Source organism: Chiloscyllium plagiosum, unplaced genomic scaffold, assembly GCF_037043375.1.
Source record: "Chiloscyllium plagiosum isolate Xiang-an unplaced genomic scaffold, Cpla_swu_hap1 HiC_scaffold_13, whole genome shotgun sequence".
In the NCBI taxonomy this organism is placed as follows: domain Eukaryota; kingdom Metazoa; phylum Chordata; class Chondrichthyes; order Orectolobiformes; family Hemiscylliidae; genus Chiloscyllium; species Chiloscyllium plagiosum.
Window position 1 is genome coordinate 50,845,443 of NW_028270151.1, and position 16,299 is coordinate 50,861,741.

General features: G+C 41.3%; 1 protein-coding gene across 9 annotated transcripts in view; it reads right to left on the minus strand.

Annotated features, from left to right (window-relative positions):
- naaladl2 (N-acetylated alpha-linked acidic dipeptidase like 2) overlaps positions 1 to 16,299 on the minus strand; it is a 1,006,049-nt gene that overhangs the window by 877,603 nt on the left and 112,147 nt on the right. For all 9 annotated transcript variants that reach the window (XM_087993578.1, XM_043702223.2, XM_087993582.1 and 6 more), the window contains one exon: positions 10,029 to 10,110. The gene's annotated coding sequence lies outside the window, so the exon portion shown is untranslated. The remainder of the gene's footprint in view (positions 1 to 10,028; positions 10,111 to 16,299) is intronic.

Consider the following 16,299-nt stretch of genomic DNA (forward strand, 5'->3'; position numbering starts at 1 on the left):
TTCAAATCAAATGTTCCCTACCCCCTCCCATTTTACTTAGTCCCTCTTGGGCTTCAGCATGATTCTATTTAGAATAGCAAGGTTAGTTCTAGCAGTATCCAGGAGACTGTAAACAGCAAGACAATCCCAGGCATTCTGCGTTTCAAAATAACAAAAGAATGTCAACATAACAGAAAACTGGATCAAACTGACAAAAAATGAGTAATTCAAAGGTTAATTGGGTTGCTTGAACACCAGTGAAGGTTTGCTGATTGGAGACAATTAGCTCCCATATGCTTGTTGTGTACTAATATATGATAAGAAGTGCACTGGATTAGGGAAACAAAACACAACCATCTCTCTAGTCCTGTCACTGTGTCCTTTGGATATCTCCAACACACGGTGTTATTCTTCATGCTCTAGTGGGTCAGCAGCTAGTCTCTGGTGCATCAAAGACAATACCAAACTGCCTGCAGCAATTAGTTTCTTCAGTTTTAGCTCTATAATGAGTCTCTTTGGGAATCGAAAGATTAAGAGGAAAAGAAAAGCTGAGAAATGTCTATATGAAGCCAAAAGATGTTACAGCAAGGATACTAAAAGCAAATCTTAATTCTCTTATGTTCCTCATGCAGAGTGGTATTGACTTGAAAAACCAATCATTTTGTCTGTCCTTTATAACTTACATTTCATACCTGGAATTTCACATTTAAGAGTGTTATCAAAATGAGCTACAGTCTTCAATATACCTTATACAAATAAAAAAAAATTTCAGATAGCAAGAAAACATATTGCATTGCTGAATTTTTGGAAGTTGCAAACCATCTTTATTGCACTTTGAAATAACCTCACAGAGGCTAGTTTCCTTTATTTCAATGTGCACAGTACACTGGCTGTGACTCAGAGTCAGTCCCTGAAGTCAGGAGACTCACTGAATCCCCTTTTTAATTTTTTTTCCCAAAAACTCCCACACTACTGCCAAACAGCAGTGGTGCTTCTTTTCCCCAGCACCCAACTCATGTGTGTTCAGGTGTAGGACACAGTGAAGAATAACGAGTGCCAAAAACTTTTATTCATATCCCACCACCAGAAAGAAAAGAAACAACCAAGTGGCCAGTGACAACTAGTGCCCTTCTCTTCAAAGGGCAATGCTGAGTTATCAAAAAGGTTCTCCTATTTGTATCGGTCAGCCAGGGCTCCCTAATTGGCCCAAGTGAACAATCCCAATCAAGGATCTCAATCAATTAGATCCACCTGGTTCCAATAACTACATCTATCACCTCCTAAGTTCAGGGGTGTAAGCTTGGTCCTTCTCTTGTAGCTTCTCCTGGGATCTTCTCGCCCCAGGTCTCATTCTGCTGACTCAGACATGGGTGGTGTGTACTGGACCATAGCCTATCTCTTGCTTCCACAAAGTTTCCTCCTCTTCTTCCAGTAGTAATGGTATCAAGGCTGCATCCATCTAGGTCTGAGGTTTTGTTGACGCTAGATGGAGGTGGAGAACCCAAGGCTTCTGATAGGCCTTCTGGCTTTTCTGAGGCACCAAGTCTGTTTTGCTCTGTCTCTTTTGTGAGGTAGCAGCTTTCAGGTGATCCACATGTTTATTCAAGACCACCTCATCTGCTGTGAACTTTGTAAGTCATCCTTGTCTCATATCCACGCAATAGAGAGTGTGGTGTTGGAAAAGTACAGCAGGTCAGGCTGCATCCGAGGAGGAGTATCAACGTTTTGGGCAAAAGCCCTTCATCATATCCATGCAGGGCCATTTTCGATATCCCATCACCATATCACCCTTTATTTAGGCATGTTAAGTACACTAGCAGTGACCAGCCAGGTTGGAGTCAGTCCCTGAAGTGAGGAGACTCTCTGAATCCCATATTTATATCTGTCAGCCAGGGCTCCCTGATTGACTGGGGCTGTTAACCTGGTCAATGATCTCAGTCAATGAGATCCACCTGATCTCAATCACTTCACTATTTGCTTACAGGAAACCTGAGAATCACAAATGAAATATTTAACATTTTGGGCCCCGTAATCTTAACATAAAAAGGGTTAACTGCATTCACACTAAAGGAAAAAATAGGCAAGAAATTGATTTGCTTTGATTTATTATACTCATGTATCTAGATACAGTGAAAAGTTTGTTTTGCAGGCAGATCATTAGGCTAAAAGAATACAGTGAAGAACACATGTTACGGCTGCTGAGAGTGAGACTAACATTAAATTTTAAGAAGCTACCCTTGAATATATTTGTACAGATATATAAACTTTAATATCTTCTGCCTGAAGAGAGTACAACTCGTGTGCGAAGCGTCTTTGATTATGTTGTTTGCTTTCCCAAAGTGGTGGGAAGTATAGGTGCAGTCAATGGATGGAAGGCTTTGAATAGCCTTTTAAAGACTGGGAGAGAAGCAGTAATGGATAAGGATCAGTAAAGAGCCTTCTTGAATGTTAAACCAAAATATATTGGTTGAACTTTGTAAGTTGGTGAATTAAATCAGCAGATTGTTTAACAATATAATCATAGGTATTATTGTATTATATAATCACAGAAAAACATTTGCTCAGGACCATCTTGCGCACATATAACTTGTAACCAAAATCAGCAAATTTTACTCAGATTGGCAAAAATAAAAGAAAGAGAGATTACATTACAGGTAATAGTGCCATGATAGCAGGGAATAACATCCAACAAGGATGAGAACATTCAAACAGGGATGATATCCTTTAAGATGTTAAGGTGTGAAGTATAGCCTAATGAGACATTCCAGAATTCATGTGACACACCATTGTGATTATGGTTCACAAAACTCTCAACTTCCACTCAATTATTTTTTAAGAAATGGGCCAAAGATATAGCACAAGGTTGGAGTCTTCTGACATGCCACTTCCAGATTATATCTGCTCATCGTTCGACTGATTGAGTTGCTCATGGAAAGCAACCAGCAGCCAAGTAACAACTAAACACATCATTAACACAATGAAAGCAAATTTTTGTTGGCATACTGCCTCATTATTTCAAACAGCAAACACTGAGAAACAAATTCCACAATGGATCACATTTTCTTATTTATGCTTAAATGAGATTAAAAGTTACACGTCATGCACTGACACAACAATCCAAATTCACTTCTCCTTTTCAAAGTTGAAGTTTAGAAGTCCATCATTAAAATAAAATGTGGCCAAAATTAATTGCAAGATCTCACATAATTACCTACAGTAATAAAAAGGTTTAAATTCAGATATAGTGTCAGCTGTGGCTCAGTAGTAATACTCTCAGCTCTGACTCAGCAAATCACAGGTTCAAACCTCACTCTGGAGACTTCATTACACAATCAAGGCTGAAAGTTCATGTCAGTGTTGGTGGAGCACTGCACCAGATATGGTATCTTTCAAATTCTCACATACATATAAATGATCACATATCACTCTTTGAAGAGCAGCAGGGGACTTCACCTTGGCGCGCATTTATCTTGTAACAAACATCTCTAAAATAAATCAACTGATCATTTATCCATCACTGATTTGTGATCATCCAATGTGCAAATTCCAGCCATAATTACTAACATTACATCATGACCATAAGCACTTTACTGTAAAACACTTTGGGATATTGTGAGATCATGGAAGGCACAATATACATTTTTTTTTAATTTCCAAATATCAGAAATATTTTATTCACAATTATTTTCCTTTAGTGACAGAAAACTAAGTAAAAAGGACGTTGATAAAATGATGCATTTGTGCTGAGTAAAATTTTTGTAATGCCCTCAATTAAGAAATATTGGAGGCTATCCAGGGACTAAGGGCTGGAGAAGATGGTAGAAATAAGGAGGGGCAAGACCATGAAGAGATTTTGAAAGAAGGCTGGAAATTATAAAATTGACGCAGTGCCAGAGCATTTTGGATAAATGGGAGTTAGTGAGAGTTAGGATATAGATAACAGGATTCTGGTAACGCTCAAAATTTTGTCAAGTAAAAACCAAGAGACAGGCCACGATTTGAGTATTGGTCGGATGTTCAAGTTCCGATGTATGGCTGGGGGCTTCAGTACACTCACTGAGCTTGCCTCCCTTCAGAGGATGATATAATGTAGTGTTGCATGTTTACAGAGATTTTCAGGCCAAGATTTTTGAAGACCTGATGTGACTCTGTGAACTTTTCAAATTGGCAGACAGGATCTGAATCCAGAAATTCCACTCCCATCTCCAACAGATTCCGTTTTTTACTGACAAAGCAAAAGTAGAATTCAGCGCTGAGTTCAAACAGATACCATTTCTGCTGCTGCAGGGACGTTAACCCTCAGTGTGGGAATTCTGATTTTGTGGACTCTTGAAGGGCTGCAGAACCGCCAAGCTATCAAGTTATTTAAATCCCCTAAACTTTTAATAATTTTAAAAATAGGTTGTTTGTTTTTGTGCAAGGTAAACAAAATCCAATCAAGCGGTTATGAAAGCTGTTTACTGTCATTATCATAAAAGGCTATCGTTGTCTCATCATGAATGCTTGGCTGTTCTCTTTAACCTAAAATTATCCCAGTAGAGGGTTCTAATTTCAGTGTGATGAATAGCTGAAAGTGATTATTAAAAGATTAACTGTCTTTGATATGGGATTATGAACACAAATCTTTGATTTTATAAGAGGTGAAATACTTGGAAATAATTTACAAAGTTTGGAATGGGCTTTCATGAACCACAGCCATTTCTTGAAAATACAGGCAAGTCACCATGTATTTAGAAATTTATTTTACTTTTTCTTAACATGGCTCCTGAAGTCTGGTCACTGGGTGAGTTGGTAAGAAGGGTGCATAGTCAAAGACTGAGTTAGCATGAACTGGTATGGAGGCTATAAGTAATCATGGGGATCGGTGGTGCATGAGAAGTGAATGGGGAACAAGGAAATGCATAGGTTTAATACTACAGAGTCTAGAATTTGAGAAAGCAACTACAAGAAAAATCCTGAAAAACTGAAGAGGGCTTTTTAAACAGCCTGACTCGGCTTTTGGTTAGAGACAAAAAAACGGCAGATGCTGGAATCCAAAGTATACAGGCAGGAGGCTGGAAGAACACAGCAAGCCAGGCAGAATCAGGAGGTGGAGAAGTTGAAGTTTCAGGTGTAACCCTTCTTCAAGACTGGAGTTGGTGTAGGGGGAGCTGCAGATAAAGGGGGTGGCAGGGGCAGGGTGGTGAAGTGGGGATAGGTGAATACAGGCAAGGGTACAACCTGGTTGGTCAATGGGAGGAATGAATCCGGTTGGTAGCTGGGAGGAGTGGAAGGGATGGGAGGGGCTGGAAAGGGAGTCAGGAGGTGAGAAGGGAGGTTATTTGAACTTTGAGAACTCGACGTTGTGTCCTTCAGGCTGTAGGCTGTAGGTTGCCCAGGCGGAAGCTGAGGTGTTGTTCCTCGAATTTGCGGTTGGGTTCATGGTGGCAATAGAGGAGGCCAAGGATGGTCATGTCAGAAACCCTTGGTTCTTCTGCCAACCTGCAGCCAGCCAACACACCAGCTCTCCCTCCTCACCCATCCACCCCTCCCCTCCACTGTCTCCAAACTCATAGACCCACCAGCCCCGCACTGCTCGGTTGTACCAGCTCCCCAAGATCCACAAGCCCAACTATCCCAGCTGACTCGTCATCTTGGCATGCTTCTGCCCCACTGAACTCAACTCGTCCTACCTTGACTCCATCTTCTCCCCTCGCTTCAAACACTTCCTGCCTACCACCGTGACAACTACCACACCCTCCATCTCAGGCTCTCAGCTCCTTCCTCTCCAATAGACCATCCAGTCCCCTTCCACCAATTCCCTCCCCACTTCGCAGAACTGTTCATTACCCTCAACAACATTTCCTTTAACTCCTCCCATTTCTTCCAAATCCAAGGGGGTGGCCATGGGCACCCGGATGGGCCCTAGCAAAGCCTGCCTCTTTGTCAGCTATGTTGAATAGTCCCTCTTCAGTACCTAGACAGACACTGTGCCCCTACTCTTCCACTGTTACATCGAAGACTGCATCGGTGCAGCATCCTCCATCCAGGCCGAATTCGCCCCACCCTAAAATTCATTTGGCCCATTTCGGACACCTCCCTCCCCTTCTTGACCTGTCCATTTCCATTTCAGGCAGCGGTATCCAGATGGGCATTTACTACAAACTCCCATAACTACCTGGACTACACCTCCTCCCACCCAGTATCCTGCAAGAACTCTATCCCGTTTTCCCAATTTCTCCACCTCCACCATATCAGCTCGGACAACAAGACATTCCACTCCCAAGCATCCCAGATGTCCACCTATTTCAAACAATGTATTTTTCATCCCTTTGTCATCCAGACAGCCCTCCACTGCACCACCTACATTCTCCATTCCACTGCTCTAAACATCCCCCCAAAACACAATAAAGACAGAGACCCCTTGTCCTCACCTATCACCCCACCAGTCTCCGCATCCAACACATCCACCAACTCTAACTAGATCCTATCACCAAGAACACTTTCCCCTCCCCAACCCTCCGTGCTTTCGATAAGGACCATTCCTTCGATAATCCTTGTTTCCCCCCCCTCTACCCACCGACCCCCTGAACCCCCAGGTTCCCTGCAACCAGAAAAAGGTACGAAACCTGCCAGTACACCCCATCCTTCCATCCAGGCTCGCAAACAGTCCTTCCAGGTGAGACAGACCTGCCTCTCTTCCAACCTAGTTTACTGCATCAAGTGCTCCAGATATGGTCTTCTCAACATCAGGGAGATAAAACATAAACTTAGGGAACAGTTCACTGAGCATTCAGCCGGGCCCACAACTGCTGCCTAGATCTCCCAGTCATCACCCTTTTTAATTCCCCTTCCCACTCCCTTTGCAACATGACCATACTTGGTCATCTCCATGGTCACAACAAACCACACCGCAAACCGGAGGAACAACACCTCATCTTCCGACTGGACAGCATACAGCCTGGAGGACCCAACATTGAATTCTACAATTTCAAATAACTTCCCTTCCCAGACTCCCTTCCCAGCCCCTCCCCCTCCATTTCACTTCTCCCTGCCACCTACCAGATTGATTCCTCCTATTGATCAACCAGGTAATGCCCTCTGCCTGTCTTCATCAATCCCCAATTCACTACCCTGCCCCACCATCCCGTTTATCTGCACCTCCCCCTATACTCACTCCCAGTCCTGAAGAAGGATTATACTCAAAACATCGACTTCTCTACCTCCTGATGCTGCCTGGCTTGCTGTGTTCTTCCAGCCTCCTGCCTGCCTCAGCAATTCACCATCCCTGTGGCCACCTCCAAACTGTATCCTGACGCCTTCCATCCCTGAAGAAAGATCCTGCCACTGAAGGAGTTTCTTCTGAGGAGGGAGCAGTAAATTAGGAAATTTCTGAATTCATGCTCCCCACCTCAAGAGTGAAAATGCAGGTCTAACTCTCAAACATATTTGATATTGCATGGAATATTGACAATCCTGAACTAGTTTTGTAAAGAACACTAAATACAAATCAGACTTGGTCATATTTTCTTGTTTTAAATATTATTTCCAAATTCATACTATTCTAAGGTTGCTAATTTGTTTTGGAAGTCCTTAAAAATAAACAAATTAGTTCTAATCTTTTAGGTTTTCCAACTATGTAGCTATCATAGAGTCAAAGAGATGTACAGCACGGATTAAGACCATTCGGTCCAACTCGTTCATGCTGACCAGATATCCCATCCCAAATCTAGTCCCACCTGCCAGCACCTGACCCATATCCTTCCAAACCCTTCCTATTCATTTACCCATCCAGATGCCTTTTAAATGTTGCAATTGTACTAGCCTCCGCCACATCCTCTGGCAGCTCATTTCATACACGTACCACCCTCTGCATGAAAAAGTTGCCCCTTAGATCTCTTTCATATCTTTCCCCTCTCAGCCTAACCCTATGCCCTAAACCTAGACTCCCCTACAACAGGGAAAAGACTTTGTTTATTTATCCTATCCATGCCCCTTGTGATTTTATAAGCCTCAGCTTCCAATGCTCCAAGAAAAACAGCCCCAGCCAATTCAACCTCTTCCTGTTGATCAAATCCTCCAACCCTCCTGCAAAGCTGACAAATCAAGATGTTGAGTAATAGTAAACTTGGCCTAATTCTTTCCATTACTTCACAAGATTTAATATCAAGCCTGATAATGGCTAGCTCATGTAATCACAAATGACGATGAGATAGAATGTTTCTATAATTTGAACTAACAAGCTCCTTGCAGCAACAATGTGAAATAAATTGCATCGGACCTAGTGATAATTGTTGAGCAGACAAATAAGAGTTGGTACAGACCTTCAAACCCTTTCTGCCATTCAGTGCAATATTTTGCCTCAACTCCACTTTTCCACCTCCAGAAACTAACACAGCTAAATTTTTGATCTTAGTTAAAAAATTATTCAAGGATAACTCCCTACATGCAACTTGATCAGCAAGGTGGTGAAACTTTGCTATATAGGTCCACTCATAGACAATAGGCTTGATCTTTCACCAATAAAATTGGACCCATCCACATGGAAATTCACACATGTACAATAGATGAGACTACCGAGTATCTCAGCCTGGCTGTTTGTGATTCAATGATTAGCAAATCAATAATTGGATTCACTCACTTTAAATATCTTCTGTCAAATTAATACAAAAATACAGCATAGCATAACCTAACACTGTATCTGCACCCTAGAGATATTGTATATTCTGGTACTTAACCAATGGCTGCTGTTTGGAAAACATAGTTTTTCTCTTGCATGGACATGCATATTACGCATTTATGCTCTTTAAAAAGAAAACCTTGAGGTGCAGGAATTAACCTGAGCAATACCATGTCTAAATACCTTTTGGCACTTGTTAATGCAAATAAATTGAACTCTGTGGTACACCATATGACTTGGTCCTGCATGGATGAACTGGTCACTTTAATGAGTACATTAAAAACTGTTAATAGCACATCAGAGAAGGGACACAAGGGAGTTGATTTCATTTTGTATAAGGCATTTGCCGGAACCCCAACAGTGAGGGTACAGAATAATGACTATTTAAACAGGATAAGTGTGACAGGGTAGTAACAAAACTATTTCACCTGACTCACCTGATGGGCTGAACACTGGATAGATCCCCTGAATACCAGAATGTCCATGACACTGTTGAATTGTCATTTGGGGTCAGAAAAGAGGGAAATACCAAATTTCTGTGATTTCTGACACATTTTTAATAAAAAGTACATATTGAAGCAGTGACCAGTCACTGGAAGGCAAATCAATGAAAAAGCTCAAAAATCTTACATGAATCAGATTTTGCAATGCCCCTGTCCTTTATCACCTCCAGCAGCAACCAACGCCCCCACTCCTTAGTGTGAGATGTTATAGACTTCCAAGCAACACGTCTGTCTCATGCTCATTGAAGAGAAAAGCTTACACAGAAGTAATTTTCTTTTTCCTCATTCTTTCATGGGATGCAGGCATTGCTGGTGACACCATCATTCATCACCCACCCCTAATTGTTCTTGAATTGAATAGTGTGCAAGGCCATTTCAGAGGGTAATTAATGGTGAACCACATTGCTGTTGGTCCAGAATCACATGCAGGCCAGATAGAAAATGATGACATATTTCTTTCCCGAAAGGACATTGTAAACCCAAAAAGATTTTTATGACCACCAATGGTGGTTTCACAATCAGTATTATTGTGACTAGCCTTTAATTCCAGAATTTATTTATTTTAGATTCCACCAGCTGTCCCCAGAGCCAGTGAAGTACTACGTCAGTGATATTACCACTATGTCACCCATGTGCTGACAGGTGCAGTTAAATTCAAAACAAAATTGTGTAAAAAGCACTATATTTGCACAAACCAGACAGTGATAGCATGACAACTAGCAGTATAATTACCAGAGCTAAATTTCTAAGCTGCTAACCACCAACATTTTAAGTTCAGGGCTCCTGCTTGTGTTCAAGTGCCTGGCATAATAACCCTCAAATACAAGTGTAAGACCTCTTTTACCATACATGAAAATGAAAGGTTCAATAAGTTAGAGTGAACTTACATTATATTACACCTTTCACATCCTTAGGATTTCCTGAAGTCTTTCACAGTCAAATGAATTAATGTTGATGTGTAGTCACCCACTGTAATATAGCAAATTTGACATTCAGTTTGCACACAAGGCTTCAAAATGTAAACAAAAAAAAATGGCATTCTTAGATAAGGAATACATTTTGGATAGGAGTACCTATATAATATCCTGTTCCTTTCTGAACCGTACCATTGGATCTCTTGCATTCAAGAGCACAGTCAAAAAACAATAGATGAAAAACAATGCAGCCCTCTTAAATATCACACTGAAATGTCAGTACAGATGAAATACCAAAATTTCTAGAATTTGTTTTTAAACTTATAACTTTCTGCAGCACTCTCACTGAAACAATACTACTCACTGACCACATACATTTAAATAAAATTCTGAATACTTTATTTTAACCGATCAAAATATGCCCCAAGCTCCTATTTTTTCTGAAGCAAAATAAAATTTTGCAGAACAACTGTTAATAGCTTAACAAAATGGCTTATAATCATGCAGGTCATCTATTCAGATCTACTTTTTCTTCCCCCAAAAATTCTCTTCTAAGACAATCTTAAAATTTTCCTTCCCAAACACGCAAAGGGTATTTCCAAAAATATATTTTAAAATAGTTTGCAATTAGTTTTTGGTAAAGACAGATACTTGCAAATTATTCATATCATTAGGATGCACATCAAGTTCTGTGAAAGGTTCAGGCACTACATCTTAGGAAAAATACTGGTCTTAGGGGAATATTGGGTCACATTGTATCAAGCACAAGCTAAGGTTGGTGTGAGTTAGCCTTCTGGTATAAATCTCACAGGCTCCTTAATTACATTCAAGAGTAAGATCAGTAAAACTGGGCCAGTAAATCTGCATTCACATACTACCGGTGAGCCTGACCTCGGTGGTGGGCAAGTTGTTGGAGGGAATCCTGAGGGACAGGAAGTACATGTATTTGGAAAGGCAAGGACTGATTAGGGATAGTCAACATGGCTTTGTGCGTGGAAAGTCATGTCTCACAAACTTGATTGAGTTTTTTGAAGAAGTAACAAAGATGATTGATGAGGGCAGAGCAGTAGATGTGATCTATATGGACTTCAATAAGGCGTTCGACAAGGTTCCCCATGGGAGACTGATCAGCAAGGTTAGATCTCATGGAATACAGGGTGAACTAACCATTTGGATACAGAACTGGCTCAAAAGGTAGAAGACAGAGGGTGGTGGTGGAGAGTTGTTTTTCAGACTGGACGCCTGTGACCAGTGGAGTGCCACAAGGATCGGTGCTGGGCCCTCTACTTTTTGTCATTTACATAAATGATTTGGATGCGAGCATAAGAGGTACAGTTAGTAGATTTGCAGATGACACCAAAATTGGAGGTGTAGTGGATAGCGAAGAGGGTTACCTCAGATTACAATAGGATCTGGACCAGATGGGCCAATGGGCTGAGAAGTGGCAGATGGAGTTTAATTCAGATAAATGTGAGGTGCTGCATTTTGGGAAAGCAAATCTTAGCAGGACTTATACACTTAATAGTAAGGTCCTAGGGAGTGTTGCTGAACAAAGAGACCTTGGAGTGCAGGTTCATAGCTCCTTGAAAGTGGAGTCACAGGTAGATAAGATAGTGAAGAAGGCGTTTTGTATGCTTTCCTTTATTGGTCAGAGTATTGAGTACAGGAGTTGGGAGGTCATGTTGTGGCTGTACAGGGCATTGGTCAGGCCACTGTTGGAATATTGCAATTCTGGTCTCCTTCCTATCGGAAAGATGTTGTGAAACTTGAAAAGGTTCAGAAAAGATTCAAGGAGAAAGTGAGAAATGCCAACATTTCCAACGCCCCTCCTCCAAGTCCCTCCTCCCTACCTTTTATCTTCTCCTGCTGAACACTCTCTGCTCATTCCTGAAGAAGGGCCTGTGCCCGAAACGTCGAATCTCCTGTTCCCTGGATGCTGCCTGACCTGCTGTGCTGTTCCAGCAATAAAGTTTCAACTCAGAAAAGATTCACAAGAATGTTGCCAGGGTTGGAGGATCTGAGCTACAGGGAGAAGCTGAACAGGCTGGGGCTCTTTTCCCTGGAGCGTCGGAGGCTGAGGGGTGACCTTATAGAGGTTTACAAAATTATGAGGGGCATGGATAGGATAAATAGACCCCTTTTCCCTGGGGTCGGGGAGTCCAGAACTAGAGGGCATAGGATTAGAGTGAGAGGGGAAAGATATAAAAGAGACCTAAGGGGCAACGTTTTCACGCAGAGGGTGGTACGTGTATGGAATGAGCTGCCAGAGGATGTGGTGGAGGCTGGTACAATTGCAACATTTAAGAGGCATTTGGATGGGTATATGAATAGGCAGGGTTTGGAGGGATATGGGTCAGGTGCTGGCAGGTGGGACTAGATTGGGTTGGGATATCTGGTCGGCATGGACGGGTTGGACCGACGGGTCTGTTTTCATGCTGTACATCTCTATGACTATCTGTCTAGAGGAATGCAGTAACATCTCTGAACAGCTTGGTTAGCATCCTTACAGTGTGGAAATAGGCCATTTGGCCCACCAAGTTCACATTAACCCTCCGAAGAACAACCTTCCCAGAACAAATGCTCTACTCTATTACTCTACATTTTTTTTCACCTATAACTAATGCATCTAAACTACACATTCCTGAACATTATGGACAATTTAGCATTGTTAATTCACCAAATTTGTGGACATCTTTGGACTGTGGGAGCACCCAGAGGAATCCCACGCAGATAAGGATAGAATGTGCAAACTCCACACAGACAGACAGTCACCCAAGGCTGGGATTGAACCTGGATCCCTGGGTCTGTGAGGAAGCAGTGCTAACCACTTTGCCACAGTGCCAGGACTGGGCCAGTAGATCTGCATTCACATCCAACCTGTCTAGAGGAATGTAATAACACAGTGGTTGGAAAATATCTAAAAGACTTGCACTTCCATGATCAGAGGATACCTCAAACTGCTTTACAGTCAACAAAGTATATTCATTGTTGCAACTTAGGACACTCAGTCAATTTGTACACAGTAAGTCTCCATAAAAGGAAATGCTGATTGACGGGTAAACATTGGGCAGGATCCCAGAAATAACTCCTCTGCTCTTCTTCACAGTAGCATCATTAGATCTTTTATGCCCTTCCAGATGGAGCCTCTGTTTAATTTATCACATGAAAGTCAGCATACCCAATAGTGCAGCACTCCTTCAGTATTGCATGGGAGGGGCAGGCTCATTTTTGTGTGCTCAAGTGGTGAAACTGTCCTGGGTCATACTGGGGTGTTGGTGCAGTCAGTCACTTAATGAAACTTGCTAGAATATACCCAACCTGTGTTGTGAACAAAATGTTGCCAGAGGCCTTTTTAAGCTGAAGCAATCCAAGTGATTACTTTTGTTCTCATCGAGGTTTAAAATCCAATTTTAAATATAAATGTATTAAGCATTAATTCATAGGTTGTACAAGCTTTTTATTTGGATGCAGATAACTGTAATCTAAAAATAATGTACAATGTGGTCTCCCACCTACTTAGAATTCAACTTTGAAAACAGAAATCTTGACAACTTTAAGTTACTACACTGATGACAGAACAGTCACTAAAAGGTGTATATACGTAGGTTACTTTATCTTTCTAGTTAAAAACTGCTTGACAGGAAGCAAAATATTAAATCAACAAAATTAATTATTTTAATTGTGATACCTATGTTCTTCATGAGAGCTTAAAAGTAAATACTACAAGAATTACATGTATACACATTGCAAGACTATTTAAATTCATTCACAGGATGTGGGCATTGCTGGCAGACAAGCATTTATTGTCCATCCCTACTCATCCTACAAAAAATGGATTTGAACGACATTTCTGATTTGTTGCAGTGCATGTAGTGTAAGTACACCCATTGTGCTATTAAAGGTGGGGGTCTGTGAAGGAACATTGGTATATTACTAAGGCAGAATGGTGTGTAACTTGTAGGGGAGATTGAAAGTGGCGGTATTCCCAGGTGTCAGCTACCCTTGACCTCTAGGTAGTAGAGGCCATAGGTTTGGAACAAACTGTTTAAGGAGTCTTGGTGCTATTAATTACTGGACAAATTCAGAATGTTCAGTATTTAAAATAAACTACAATGAAAATTTAAATTTACAGTGCACACTTTTATAGATCAATACTGGATTACTAAATCTCCCATTATATCCAAATTATGCATCATTATATTCATAGAAAATTGAATTTGAATTCTGCTACCCATTAACTACAATATGGCTTCAGTTAGTGGATAATAAATGAGACTGCTGTCACCTTCAAGTGCGATGATATTACCCTGTTTCACAGGAGATCAAAAGCTATTCAGGGATGCAAACTAAACACTTTGCTCTGTATTTTGTCCCTGAAGTAGCATATATGCCGGACAGTCCAATTACTGTACAATCAATGTACTGTTTAAACTGGCAGTAGGAATTCAAAATAGGTCATTTACATCCATCAGATTAAAAATAGCTTCAAGAGCAGATTATTTTTAAACGTACAGATACAGCAAAGCTTTTTTTTTGCCAACTCAGTTCTGAAAAAAAATTCCTAACACTAAATTTGAAAATATACTATGAAAGAAGAAATTTCAATTACAGAACCTCTACAGTGTGGAAACAGGCCATTTGGCCTCACAAATTCACACTGAACCTCCGAAGAGAAACCCACCCAGACCCATTCCCCATCCTATTTCTCTACCTATGCCCGTGACTAATGCACCTAACCTACACATCCCTGAACACTTTGGGGAACTTAGCTTGGAAATTCACCCAACCTACATATATTTGGATGAGAGAAGGAAACCGGACCACCCGGAGGAAACCCACACAGACACGGGAAAATGGTGCAAACTCCACACAGCCAGTCACCCGAGGATGGAATCGAACCCAGGTCTCTGGTGCTGTGAGGCAGTGGTGCCAACCACTGAGCCACCGTGCCACTCTCCCTCACAACACAGTCTGACTCAGGCTTTTATTTAAATGAGATTTAAGTTTATTTAAATCTCAACGTTTCCTTAAATAAAAACGTATATAGAAATTAACTTCACATGATCGAAAATAGTACACTGTAGGGTTGGGATTTTCCTATTTTCAGAAAAAGTCCAAAATGTGAAGGTCTAGTAGACAAAAACATGTGACCGACCTTGTTCAGGAAGCCTGCTGAATCAAGCATAAGCCAGGCAGTTGATTGTGGAAAGCCTGCTGGCAACCAAAAATTCCAAAGCTTGATTAGAAAGTTCTGCTCACCTGTGACTTCCAACCAAAGGCTGGCATTCCAGAACTTGGTAACTATTGCCAGGATACCATTGTCAGGAGTCATAGAGTCATAGGGATCCACAGCATGGAAACAGACCCATCGGTCTAACTCGTCCATGCCGACCACATTTTCTAAATAAATCTAGTCCATTTGTCAGTGTTTGGTTCCTATCCCTCGAATCTTTTCCTATTCATACAGCCATCCAGATGCCTTTTAAATGTTGTAAATATACCAACTTCCATCACTTTCTCTGGTAGCTTGTTCCATGCACACACCACTCCTCAGGTGGTGAAAAGGTTGCCCCTTAGGTCCTTTTAAATCTTTACCCTCTCAGCTTAAACTGAGACCATCTTGCTTTGGACTCCCCCACCAGGGGGAAAAGACCTTATCTATTCACCCTATCCAGACCCTTCATAAGCTAGCCAGTAATATTAGAAATTATAATAAAAGTTTCTTTCATTCATTAGAAACAAACGAGAGACAAAAGTAGAGATTGGGCCACTCCAAATTGATGCAGGAAGACTAGTGATGGGAGATAAGGAAATAGCTGAAGAACGTAATATATACTTTGCGTCAGTCTTCACAGTGGAAGACGTGAGTAATATCCTAACAATTAAGGAGAGTCAAGGGGAAGAGTGGAGTATGGTGGCCATTACAAAGGAGAAAGTACTTGATAACCTAAACGGTCTAAAAACTGAAAACTCTCCTGGCCTGGATGGGCAACATCCTACAGTTCTGAGGGCCAAAGAAATAATGGAGGCATTGGTTGTAATGTTTCAAAAATCACTGAAGTCAGGGAAAGTCTCAGATGATTGGAAAATTGCTATTGTGACCCCCTTGTCCAAGAAAGGATCAAGGCAAAAGATGGAAAATTAGCCTAACCTCGTTTGTAGGTAAGATTCTAGAATCCATCGTTAAGGATGAGATTTCTAAATTCTTGGAAGTAAGAGTCGAATTAGAACAAGTCAGCATGGA